Here is a 13,671-nt window from a genome sequence, read left to right on the forward strand (position 1 = left end):
TTATTATATTTTAGAGTGATTTTGTTTTTTAAGGATATTTTCTCTTGTGGATATTTTTAAAATGACCTTATCACACATTTTATAATCAGGCACTGAATGCCTTTATTCTGGGGGATACATTGCCCATAAAAGGGTGTGCAACAGGGCGGATCACTCACAGATATACTTATGTTTTGAGGCCCGTTCTCTAAACATATTCAATAAGATAAAGGTGTGAAATACTGAACATTTTTTCATTTTACTCTTAAATGTGTATTATTGATGAATTCGCCATTGCACACACGTTTTCAGGGAATTTCTTTCCGCAGTTTCTACAGTACAAGAGGGAGAGAGGTGAAGTCTAAAGTTTTGCCACATGATGGTTCATCAGATTAAGAGGAGGAACCAGTGAGGAAGATAATCTGAAAACAAATATGAAATGTTAAATTTACATCCTACATGGTCAATTCAACTTGGGAGATAAAGTTCAGTTTTTCCTCTTCTCCCCCCCCCCCCCCAATGTACGGAAAACATGGAAAACATGAAAATGTACCTAATTAATTGTTCATAAAAAGTTTTTGATGGTTTGTATTACATGTATTTATATACCAAAAGGAAAGTATGTATCCATACTAGAGCCCAATCGATATATCGGCCAACATTAGGCATTTCCCGATCTATCGGAATCTGCATTTTTAAATATTCATTCATCAGAATCAATTATAATGACAAATAAATGAGTAAAGACGTGTTAGCTGTATAACCAGGTTGATAGATCTTTGGCAACCATTTGCAGATTACACAATTTACATAGTTTTGTCATCTTACTCTGTCTGACATTACTCTTTTCTAATGGAAATGTTTTATCAAGTGCTCAGATCTAACATCTTCCATTCTGCAAATACCACAGCAATCCTTCCCACTCTGTCTTACTCCCCTCTTCGGCACTCTCTTTCATAAACCCCTTCCCTCTCTTCTCTTTTTGAGTTTGTGCACAACTACAACCCTGGGAACTTTCAGTGGGAGGAGGAAGAGGAGGGGCTGAGAGGCACATGATTGGCCAAGGGGCAGGAACCACTCTGACAAGATTGGCTGAGAGCCTGGGAGCTGTGAGCAGAGTTCCCTCCTTATTCCAGAGAACATCAGTGAGCAGCGGAGTAGGACTTGCAGTGTTAAGAGATGCACACCAGATAATTTAGTGTGTTTTGGTTTCTATGGTTGGGAATTTCACAGAGCAAACAGAAGACACTGTACAGTAGCCAGGAGTGGATAATTATTATCTTTCCGGAACTTTCTCAAAAAGATACAAAAGTAAGTTTTTATATTAACCTATTTTCCTCCCCTTCACTCTAAAGTGATAACTGCAACTGTGATACAGCAGCTCTTCTTGCTATGTGCTTAGTATTGTAGCAAAAGTGCCCCCATCACATAAAGATTAACATATAATAATTGTAATGACAGCACACCATGTGACAATGATAACAAATGCACTACTACAGTTGATAATAGAATTAGAAGTTGTGTACATACATGGGCATGTGTGTGCACATGGGATGAGATATGTACACGCACTGGATTTCTGACAGTATGTACTTACTATCTGTCTTTGACGGATGTAGCTTGTGCTTTAGCGTAGGGAACGGTGCAGTGCGTCTTCACAGTGACCAACCTCATCTGCAAAATTGTCACTGCAATGCTTCGCATTGACAGAGTAGCTCAAGGACTTCCCTCCCAAAATCTCCTGGTGTGACTTTCAGGCTGCAGGGTGGTGGTGGCGGTAGTCAGCTATAAATAGGCCTGCTCCCAATAGTGCTGCAGTCACACATAAATTCAGAGGGAACAAGAAATGACACAGTCATTGTTGTATTTGAGTTGGCAGCACTTTGATCCTCTATGCAGCCAAGAAAAAAAAACCTTTGACTCCAGTGTAAATGCACGTGTCCGTCAGTGTGTGTGTGGGTTTGGATGAAAAGTGTTAGCATGTGTCAGAGTTTTCCTTGTTACACTGTGTCAGAGCAATACTCTGCGAATTACCCACAGTTCCCTTTTAAGGAGGTTATCACTTTAACTGCTTAGTCAAATAACAAGTCTCTTAATTTCCATAAAAACAATTTACAAATACGACAGTGATCCATACAAGGAGCGGACCTTTGTCTTGTTATGATGTGTACTCACTGAAACACAGGAAGAGTGAGTTTAAAAAGTGACATCATATCATCACATCCAAATTAAACCCAGGAGGATGTCATGTTGATCCAGCTGACCATCTAACAAACATATGGACCTGTTTATGTTTCATATCCCAGCTCCCCTCTTAGGTGGAGACGGATATGGCATTGTAATAAAGTTGGTTGGATAGAAAAAGCAGCTCCTCAGTCCACATTTTCATTTTACTTAGTATGAAGCCAACTAAAGATAAAAAGTTACAAGTTGTGCATATGACATCAACTAAAAAAATGCATCCAAACGAGCTGCTGCCCTGTCCTGCTTCAATGCAGGGGGCTCAGCCTGTTGTGTGTGATATCTGTCTCAGAGCTCCACAATTGCAGTGTAGAACACACAGAGCCTTGTGTTGTACCTGACCTCTACTATGCAAATATACTGTATATTGTCAGACTGCCAGCCAACACGCAACTCCACCTCCACATGGATGAGTCTGTGAGATTTGAGCGGAACACTATGCCCATTGTTTCACCTGTACATCCCTTGAGTGCTGGAATAAAGGCTGGAGAGTGACCTATGTGACAGGCTCTCCTCCTCACTTCTGGTTCTGTGATGAAGCATCTACCGTGCAGAGACAGGACCAAGTCAGATTAGGCTAAATTATGGATGGCTGCGCTGACTCCAGAATGACTTTAAAACCACACATCAGAGATTTTTTTTTAAAAATTTAAATTTTATTTTTATTCTTACAAACCTCTGTTTGTATCCTTGTTGTTATGGTCCCCTAAGTCTCATTTCTGAATAAGTATTGCGGCTTGCCAGTGTGAGCGAATGAGAGCACAGAGTAATGAGGTTGGCTTGATGTACTCTGCGAGTACTGTACAGGGACAAAAAGCACCATCATCCGTCTTTTGAAGGAGGATCTCTGCAGGGGTGTGCGTCTGAATGCACGCACAAATCCTCCACTGGCTTCACTGATGATATTCTTTAAGACCTAAACTTTAAGTGACAGCGTTGACAATAAACAAGTGTTTATTAGACTTTTTTTGTATTCAGATGGCTTTTAGTGGGACCAATTATGTGATATAGTATGTGTTTTAGCTTTTATGAGTTTCCAGAGGTGATAGGGTCAAGCTTTCAAGCAACAGTGGAGGACTGCAGTGTTCGGTGCCAACAAAGTCAAATGTCACAGGTTTCCCTGAGCCATTCTTGGCATTTCATAAGTGGGAGTTAATGGAAACATTTTATAATTTGCTTCCCAAAGCATATTCATTACTTTAATAAAGGCAGTGTTTGTTTTCCTTGGCCTGGCAAGGGAGAGTATACAAAAGTCCTCTGAATCTCTCATGCAGAGACAGTGTAATATGTACTGTATATATACACAGATACGCGGCTGCGTGCTGTCCTCAGTCTTTGACTTTTCAAAATAAAAGCTTGCGTCTGGTCCGGTATGTTTTTGCAGGGTGGTGTTTTTGATGTTTTTGAACTAAACAGTCCGGCAATCATGCTAATGAATAAAATTAATTTTTCAGCAGATGTCTTAGTTACAATACAATACGAAAGACTGATGTTGCTGTTTTCATGAATACAAAAGTTGGGTGACCCTCCCCCCTAGACTAAAAAAAAGTTGGAAGACCCTCCCCTATTGTCCATTCCATAAATAACGCTCCCTTAGAGCTTTTAGAGGCCGTTCTGGGACATTGCTGGTTTATCGAGCTTCAGTAACATTTACTGGGCCGGGTATTTGATTGTAAAAGTCCAGTCCTTTTAAAGAGACGCTTGAAAGATTATTTTCATCAATTACTTCTTACATCTGTTTTTAACTTTAAAGTGACAGGAAACATGTTTTGGAATCAAGAACGGTTTATTGCTAAGGTAAAAGATATTCCCTGCTTCCAGATTTTTGGCAATGTTGTCACGAGGCTTGTGGGGAATGTGTTGGTTAATATTCATTTCAAGGTGTGTGACTTTTAATAAACTCTGTTCCCCTTGCACGCCCTGAAAAAGCAGCACCAAAGGCTTGCCTTGAGAGCGTCCCAAGACACATGACTTGCCAAAGCATGTCCAAAACAACATAGTGGAAAAGATACAAGAAGATAAAATTGTCTCCTTTTCTTTCTCTCTCTCTAGTAGAGCCAATAGACACTGACCTTCAGCACAGCTGGATGGTGTCAAGGCAACCATAACACAATGTCTTACTATCAAGCCAGAGATACAGCCTTTCATTGATGTCATGTACAACGACATATGCAGGGATTGACGATCTCTGCTGCAGCATCTGTGTGTGATGACTTTGTTACGTTAGGCAGGAACAATGACCTCCAAGTGACATGAGAGAGGAGAAGAAGAAGAAGAAGAGAGAAAAAGCTGGGGCCTCGAGTAACTTCCCTTTCCCCTTGTTACACTGGAAGTCCTGTCATTGTGTTTGTTAGCTTCTTTAAAAAAATTAAGAGCAACAGCTTACGCTGCGTTTACAGACGCTAGTGATCTGGGATCTGCCTGGATTGTGGAGGGAATAAGTGGGGGGGGGGGACTCTATGTCTCGAGAGAGTGATGGTATGCGCTGGTCATCTTTTGGTCATCTCTCGCACGGCACATCCTGGTGCTTTGTTTAAAGGAATAGAGAATACGTTGTTTCCCTGCACTGCAGTAAGACTTTCCGTAAACAACTGTTGACATTTTGGGTGTTTAGACTGCATGGGTCACGCATGTTGCTCTTTAAAACACAAGATGTAGACAGAAGATTGCGTTGTGCTTCTGCAGACTGTACCTAACTTTTTCCTTGACATCCAACTCCTTTCTTTTTGTTTTTTTCTCGCAGTCACACACACACACAAACACAGGGAGTGAGTCTGAACAACACTATCAGAACAGGACAGTAGTGAAAAATGAACACCATTTTCAACAGATTTTTTTTAAATGGCCCAATCCCAAAGTGAGCCCTGAGGATTAAAGACTCACAGACTCAAATGATCTCAGGTGCTAAGTGAGTGAGTGAGTGAGGCCACATGGGCTCAGATCACGTTACCTCGGCGACATTTAATAACAAAGATGTTGCAGACACTTGCCGGTTTGGGTGTTTTCATTTTGAGAGTGTTGCTTTCCACACGGCCAAGGCGCAGGAGACTGCCAGCAAATTTTTTCAAATTCTTATTTTACAAGCTGGAAAACAGGTCCGTTCCGTTCCGTGGTTATGTGTTGGGCTGTTGTTTATCTTTGTAATTTCCGGATTTCCTTATGGTGTCCGCGGTGAACGTCACAACGCTTTGAACTGTGGGTTATTGCTTTTGGTGAAGTCTGCATCGATGCACACTCACAGAAAGGACTCGCTAAGTGTGTACTCAAACCCTCAGGCCCTTTGAAATTCAACATTGGGACAACCCTTAAGAATTTTGCGAGAACGCGCACCAAAGTCTGGGAGTCCAGACTTTGGGATTGGGCCAATGATGCTCCAGCCCCACGACAACGTGTCCAACAGAGAGTCCAGCAACTGGATAGTGTTGTACTGTAACACATCAACACTGAGAGGTGATTGCATTGCTTGGAGTAAGCACACGCCGCAGAGTAATTGGAGTTAAGTGCCTTTGACGGCTTGTGTTTGTGCAAGGAAGGGATAAATAAACACGGGGAGGCACGTATAGATTTGATTTCTTTCCTGCAGCAGGGCCAAAAAGGACTTGAGCTTCCTTCTGATATTTGCATTGAGCTGTCACCTTCCTCTGAATTAGATTATCCATAAGGTATATGCTTTCTTGCCAGTAGAGACGGCTTGCCAGTTGGCAAGAGTTATATTAAAACAAGGGTATTTGGTCATGTGTCCTATATTATTTATCAGCTCATGGCCCTGATAAGAGCCCTGCTTGGTGTAGGACACTGTGAACAAAGTGAAGCCAGCTAGCTAAGATGAAATCAGGCAGGCTTTGCTTGTACTGCTACACTGCTACGCATTGCTACGCATGTAGAAACCCTCTATTCTCTGAAACATCATGCACCTTTTTCAATAAGGAAGTTATTTAAAGCTATAGGTTGAGTTTCCGTTGCCCCATGAGGAATTCTAAGTAATGACAACAACACTGTTGGCGCATCCACATGACGCAAGCCTTGCGTGATTGACCCCCACCCTTCCTCCATGCAGTCACTAGTAGCATTTATTCATCAAAATCAAGGAAGAGACGGAGAATTTAGAAAACATGATGGACTCTTTAGAGGATATCTTGTAATTTGTATGTTCTCTTTGAGCTGCTGCGGGTGAATGTCACCGGACTATACCATTTTGTAAAATTGTCATACTGAGAAATAGTGCTCTGTGGAGCTGATGTATCAACTCATTTGGCAATGGCTTGAATAAAATGGACGTTACAACAATATAGAATATTCGTGCACTATTTCTTTAGACCAACGACTCTTTCACTCTGCCAAACTGGCTTGGCAACAGTCCAATCATGTTGCACCAGGACGATTTGTGAATCGTGTTTTCACTGTGCTTTCCACTGTTGCAGAACTTAATCATTTCTCTTATGTTTCATCATACCCCACTGGACTTAACCCTCCTTGTTGTCCTCGGGTCACATTTGACCCATTTACAAAAACTTTCTATATCAGAACTATGGCAAAAGTGACAAATGTTGAAAAACAACTACAGAAACACTGGGGAAAAAAATTACATACTTTTTTTTAAACGCTGAAAAAAGTGACAAAAAAACATCAAAAACATTGAAAAAAGCGACAAAACAATTGTTAAAAAATCGACTAAAACATAATTTAAAAAAACGTCAAAAAAGTGACAAAAAACTGGGATAAAATTGACAAAAACGTTGAGAAAGGTGTAGAAAAAGAACAAGAAAAAGTTGCAGGTTGACGGGAAAACAACACAAGGGTTAAGGTAGGGTGTGCTCCTAAAGAACTAGCTTGTACGACGTGTACGTGTGTCCGTGGGCCCACATCAAGAGACAAAAGTGTTTGAATGTGCATAAAAAAGCCTGTTGTCATGGAAAGGGACGAGATGCCGTAATAGTTTAAATATGGGGGGGGGGGGGGGGGGGGGGGATGGCAGGTTAACACTCTGTTATGGTGCTGGAGTGCAGTTTCTTATGGAATATCATTCATGTTGTTATGAGGATTGCGATTCAAAAAAACTTGATTGCAGCATAATTGCATATTTTTGGAGCGGGTTTTGCTTTTGACTTACTGTAAACTTGGACCAGGAATGAAAAAAACTACAAAAACACAGGGAAAAAAATCAGCAAAAACATACTTTTTTTTTTAAAACGCTGAAAAAGGGACAAAAAAAACATCAAAAACATTAGAAAAAGTGACAAAAAATTGTCAAAAAATGAACTCAAACATAATTAAAAAAACGTAAAAAAGAAAATTCACAAAAACGTCGTGAAAAGTGTAGAAGAAGAACAACAAAATGTTGAAATTTCAACCCAGAAAAACACAAAGTGATATTGTAAATTGGCTGCAGCCCATTCACACAATTATTTTTCCCGTGGTAACGTATTGGCTTTGTGGGAAACACAACATGGTTTGCTTCACACAATGTCAGATTCATATTTTCCTCTCATGCTCCATATTCCTCTAATCATCAGACAAATGTTTTAACATAAAATCAATAGGTTAGTGTGACAGCTTGCTTTATGTTTTCTAACATCATCTTACTAAAAATCGAGGACCCTCTGGCTGCTTCCTGGGTGAACGTGGGGTTTGGAATTTGGAGAAGTGAGTAAAGCGTTGGGTATTAAACAATATGTGTTAAGCTGCTGTGAGCTGTAAATTCACCACGTCTAAGAATTTACCACTTCTAAGCTGACGGAGATAAGAAGATAATGTCATCTCGGAGCTGACAAGGCAAAGAGAGCTCTCTTCCTTTGTCTCGCTTAGAGTAGGTTGTGTAAGTGTGCTAATCTTATAACACCAATAACATTACCTCCGCTAACTCAATCCATACTTTGACGTGACTTTATAACCATTAAGTCACTAAGCCGGTTTGGAAATGAATACCTTTGTTGAAGTGTTAAAATGTGTTGCCGGCTCCGGCGTCTAAACCGCTGCATATCCAGTCAACACGACGAAGTCCTCCCGGCCTTTAGGGGGAGTCCTATAAGTGGATCACAGAGAGAGAGAGAGAGAGAGAGAGAGAGAGAGAGAGAGAGAGAGAGACCAGACAACTGGGTTTGATTTTGAAGTAGTACGAAAAGCTTTGTAAGGGTCGTCCACACCAATGACGATAACTATAGTTTTAAAAAACGTTCAAACTCAAGTGGATGGCGGAGGGCAACGGCAGTGATTGTATCGTTGGGATCACTTTTCAGACAGACAGTCAAAATCCATCTAAATTTACAACGTGCCATTGCAGGTGACATTACAGAGAGCTTCCTTACCCCTTATGTTGTCCTTTCTTTCAACAAAATTGCCCAAAAATAACATGGATGATTCCATACAACTGTTCTTCATGTAAAATTAATGATGACTTTCATTGAATTTTTGGGGTGTTTTATTTAATCTTAAAGCATTTGAACTTTTTTTTTTTTTTTTTTTTAAGGGTTTCAAAACAGTATCCGGACTAAACTTTGACATCTACCCATCTGTGGTCCACTCAACATCCTCTGATCTTAACCATTAGTCAAAATAATTCATAATTTCTGCCTTTTTAACAAAAAACTTATGTATAATTTGATATAAATGAGGTTTGTTGACCATGAATTCCAAGAATAAGTGTAAAACCTATTATTAAACCAGCTCAGGTTTAAAAAAAAAAGAGCAACTAGCATGAAAAAAGTGACTTAATATCAGAAAAGCACAAAAGAATGTTAATTTTCAATTTTGACCTGGAATGACAAGTTTATGGTTAACAGGAAGACAACACAAGGGTTAAAGACCTGATTTTCCTTCTTGCCTTTTTATTTACAGAAAAAAAATAGTTGACTATTACATGTATGAACGATATGAAGGTGTATTTTTTCCACGCCAGAGGGTCAGTGGCATTGTGTGACTTTTCAATAATTGTTAATATTTTTAAAGTATTTCTCATGTCACAGAAACCACTGAGAGGGAATATTGTGTTATGGATGTTATCATCATACTTGCAGTGATGTATCAGTGTTTTGTTCAGGTACTGTGCACAGATCTGACCCCCTGCCTGGTAGACCTCATCCCTGGCTTTCTGCAGCTCTGTGCATGGCGGTGGTGGCATCACGGAGGTCTGCTAGTAGACAATGAGCTTTAATATAAGATATATACAACAACCTTATGTTGCAATATATGCCTCAATTAGTGTATATGTGCTTTGCGCCACATATCGTTTATCAGTGTGGATGCTTACATCGTTGTCGTTATGGTTATTATTTTGGTGTGGACGCCCCGAACAGTCTTTATGGTCAGCTGATTGAGCCCTGGTCGGCCACCGTAATAAACAGAGCTGAGATGAGACTTCTGCACACGGATATTCACAAAATGTTCTCTTGAAATGAGTTTGCCCTCTTCCTTGTTTCATTTGTCTGCTGGTTCAAACTAGAAAAAATGCTCTCTGTAGTAAAACGTCACTCTCCATCTCACTCCTACTCTCCGCTTCTCTCACCACAGTGGGTGGAAGAGGATTCGGTAGAGTCTCAGGGTCTAAGTCCATGTGACCATCTAAGGATGTTGGCTCACAAGCCTCAGGCAGACCTAAATCAATGTTATGTCTCATACCATGTTGAGCTGTAACATAGAGATGTGTTTCTCTCATTAATCAGTCAAAACAAATGATCAAGTTATGCAGTAGCAGGGCAATTACACCATGTACCGAATTCAATTCAATGGAGATGTTACATTTTCTATTTGAACTATGTGCTGTGTTGCATACTAAGGTCATCTGTCATGGTATTAGTGACGTTTCTACTGAAATAAGCTTGTGAAGTTCAGGGCACTACATCATTTGCTTGTTATAAAACCCTATGGTGAAATAAGGGTTGTCTTTACATTATATGCACCAATTCCACAGTTTAAATAGCTGAGGGGAATCGAGAGTTTGTGATTAATCTGTTCTGCTATTTTACTTTTACTCTGAATCATCCAGAAGACACCAACTATCCTGCACATCCCTACTTAATAGGAAAGTTTTTCTCTGGATGAATACATTTGGTATAAGCATATTTAATGGAAATATTTGGTTTTATAGCTGTCTGTTATTACGCAGACAAGATGCTGTCATTTCTCAGTGGTTTGATGCTGCTTTAAACTGTCAAATCTGATCATTGCAGGGGTTCACTGGGGAAATCTGCCCTTTCCGCATTCCATATTTCTGCCACTGGAAGTGTTTTTATAAAACAAGATTACAGATATGCAATCAGCTTTCTGCCTCTCCTCATATAATCCAAGGCCAAACTAAACCCCAGGCCTGCTTTACATAACATGGCGAGAAATCAGAAACAACATATCACCTCTGTGCAGCAGTATGTTGGCAGTCCTTTCCTTAGCTGATTGGTTTGTCTGCTTTGCTTACCTTAACCCAGAATAAAAGTCACACAACCTGCCCAGGGGAGAGTGCTCCTCCACTGGCAAAAACATTCACTACACGCACCATCATTGATGTGAATCGTACCTTAAGGACAGCTCAGCTGATTTTACCGCCATATGTGCATTTGTGCTAGAATGCAGTTGGAGTGAAGTTTGCAAAGGCTCGTACTGGAGAGCTAACTTTGAACATAGCATTCTTATCATGTGAGGGTCTCTAAGGACAGAAAGAGATACACTAAAACACTTTTCTGCCCTCTCTGTGCACAACACAGACAATACAACTTCAACATGGGTTGAAGACAGTAGCTGGTCTTTGAAGTCTTCACTGGAAGAAAGAAACCTAACTCATTGCTGAATGTGGGCTTATCATTGGCTAACGTTAGCAAGCCAGCTAATAACGTAACGTTATGTTATGTTAACACAATTTAGCTAGTTAGCTGGAGACTCCCATACCTCCAACCACTGTGTCAAGCAACACATTTCGGATGAAATTGATGTGAACCCTCCTTCAAACTCCTGGTAAGTCAAAGCAAACACCCCAAATGTCAAAATTACTGGGATTAGTAATGTTAACGACTAAGATAGCTAGCTTAGCTAAGTGTAATGTAACATTATACGAAATTTGAAACCGTGTTAACTTTACTTACTTAACTAAAATTAGTCACATTACTGTAACATGTTTGTAAACACTGCACGTAGAGTCCACAAGACTAAAATAATAATACAAAATATATATACAACGTTACAACAGTTAGCTAGCCAGTAAAGTTAAAGCAAACAGCTATTTAGAATGACGTTAGCTAGCTGGCTACTGTATTAGCAACACAAAAGCCACATATACAACAGCTAACGTTAGCTTGCTTCGAACCAGCTAGCTAAACTGATTTTTTTTTTAAACTACAATTTTTTCTGATTGTAAAAACTATATTAAAAAATTACAAATCAACAATGACATAACAGCTATAATTAAAAGAGTCGCCTACCTACAGATGATAATCCATCAGGGGTATTTGAGGAGTAGAAAGATGCATGTTATAACAATATGTCCGTTAAACTGATAGAGTTGAGAGTGCAATGTGCAAGAATAATTTAAATAGATGGTGACATTGTATGGATAGTTATACAGTAGTTTTCTGTATTTAGAATAAATATATCATACTTAAGAGTCTTGGCGCTCTGTAGGCTACTGTGTTTGTCTACTTTGTTGCATTGTATATTTTGTGTAATCATGTTAACATGCTTGCGTTTATGTTACAAATAAGATATCCTTTTTTCTGTCTTTTTTTAATTAGTTGTAGTGTACAGTACATAAATAAAGCCAATACAATCAAAATCCTTAGTCCAGGTAGATCGGCAGCCATCTTGCAACGCACTTTAGGCAGTTATCGGCAAGCTGAGTGAAAGATACAGCAAGGTACGTAATATGTGTTGCTACACAGCTGCAGTACTGGCTTTACAAACTAACCCTATGCATTTCTGTGGATGCGGTGTCCCCCTATTAAAAAGTATCTGGGCTACAATGCAGAAATCCTGTCACGTGCAATGTTTACTCTGTCTGTAGACCTTTAAATATTCTTTTTGCAATTAGTACAAATTGTATGATCTGTTATTTCAGATGAATCTGTTCCACAAACGAGTAAGCATACCGTTACAGGGCGTGTGTCTGGAATCCCTGTCCGTAAATTAACATTATGCATAATGTATTTAGGAAACAGTCATATTTCCTGCCATGGAATTACATTCAACCTGGTGCATATCATGTGACTATTCTGATGTGTGTGTGGGTCTTCCTTTCAGGTCAGCAGACGTCATTGCCTCCACCACCTGCATGTAAGTTGCAAGACAAGTGATTGTCTAAACGTAACTGCATAGGTTCATCTTTTGCAATGGCATGTGCAAGAAACCTACCATAAATGAACTGACCAATATTCATATCTACTTTTTTAGATGAGGCCACACCACACAGGAAACCAGCCAGTCCCCCAGAGCTGGATTGATCTAACTCAAGCTCAGCCTGTCACCCAGTTGACGGTACATTGGCTTTGAATTTTTCCAGTTAAATACAATTGCATGACAAGGAACTTGAGAGAAACATTAACTTTTTCTTCTTAACAATAGAACATCATCACACAAAAAGGGCGGTGGCTCAGCACTTGTGGCCAGCGTGCACAAGGGTACTTGTCTCAATTAACGTTATTAATTACACCTGTGCTTTTCCTGCTATAACACCCATGAAGATAGAACCCTCCAGGTTGTAACTAAGGGCAGTACTTGAGAAGCCTAAATGTACTGAATATATTCTACTACATATTTTCCTACATTTTACCTTTAAATATATCTTATATCCCATTCAACTTTTTACTGTACTGAAACTATAATATATATTATACTGTTTAACTGCATTATTTACTATATTTCTATTAGATTATCCTAGTAATATACACTAAGGATGACTGCTTTTTTATATTATATACACACACACATTACTAATCATAGCTGTAAAACAAAACGTTTTATATCCGTTACGAATCATATACATCATTGACAGTCCATTGCTATAAATCACCACAATCACTGGTAAAATTGTCTTTAACTGTTCTTGAATAGTTTAAATTTAAGCTTTGTATACCTTGGATTTGATGACGCATTAAAACTATATATGTAGGTGTTCAAATGTGGAAAATGAACTGATGTAAAACTAACTGTTGTGGATTTTACCAAGTTATCTCCTGAATAACCATGTTCATTGAAACAAGCCCCCAGTGACATACTGTACGTAGTTGTTTTGAAAGCATTGAAGCCGAGTGTTTTTACAAATATCTTGACCACTGTAAAGAGTCACATAACACAGTCATGTCAGATGCCTGGTGTTCTTTTTTTGAATTCAACACCAAACCAGTGAAGCGGTAAAAATATAAGTGTCCAGTAGGCTGTGTAGTCTGGGCTGACCCAGGGGGCTGCTGGGAGTAGTTCATTATGTGGTATGATGTGCTGCTACATGTAGTTGTGTCCTGTCCTGGGATGATCAGC

At 39.5% G+C, this 13,671-nt stretch overlaps 1 protein-coding gene and 1 long non-coding RNA gene across 2 annotated transcripts in view; one reads left to right on the forward strand and one right to left on the reverse strand.

Annotated features, from left to right (window-relative positions):
- Positions 1-235: 235 nt before the first annotated feature.
- LOC116689607 (uncharacterized) lies at positions 236-11,787 on the reverse strand. Its single transcript, XR_004332055.1, has 3 exons — positions 11,625-11,787; positions 8,146-8,242; positions 236-1,791 (listed from the first exon to the last, which is right to left on the reverse strand). It is a non-coding gene; the product is annotated as an uncharacterized LOC116689607 (long non-coding RNA).
- The window catches only part of LOC116689604 (cAMP-specific 3',5'-cyclic phosphodiesterase 4D-like), a 202,496-nt gene continuing 189,961 nt past the window's right edge, over positions 1,137-13,671 (forward strand). The window contains 1 exon segment of the mRNA XM_032516152.1: positions 1,137-1,290. The gene's annotated coding sequence lies outside the window, so the exon portion shown is untranslated.

The sequence above is a fragment of the Etheostoma spectabile genome, chromosome 5 (genome assembly GCF_008692095.1).
Source record: "Etheostoma spectabile isolate EspeVRDwgs_2016 chromosome 5, UIUC_Espe_1.0, whole genome shotgun sequence".
Taxonomy (NCBI): domain Eukaryota; kingdom Metazoa; phylum Chordata; class Actinopteri; order Perciformes; family Percidae; genus Etheostoma; species Etheostoma spectabile.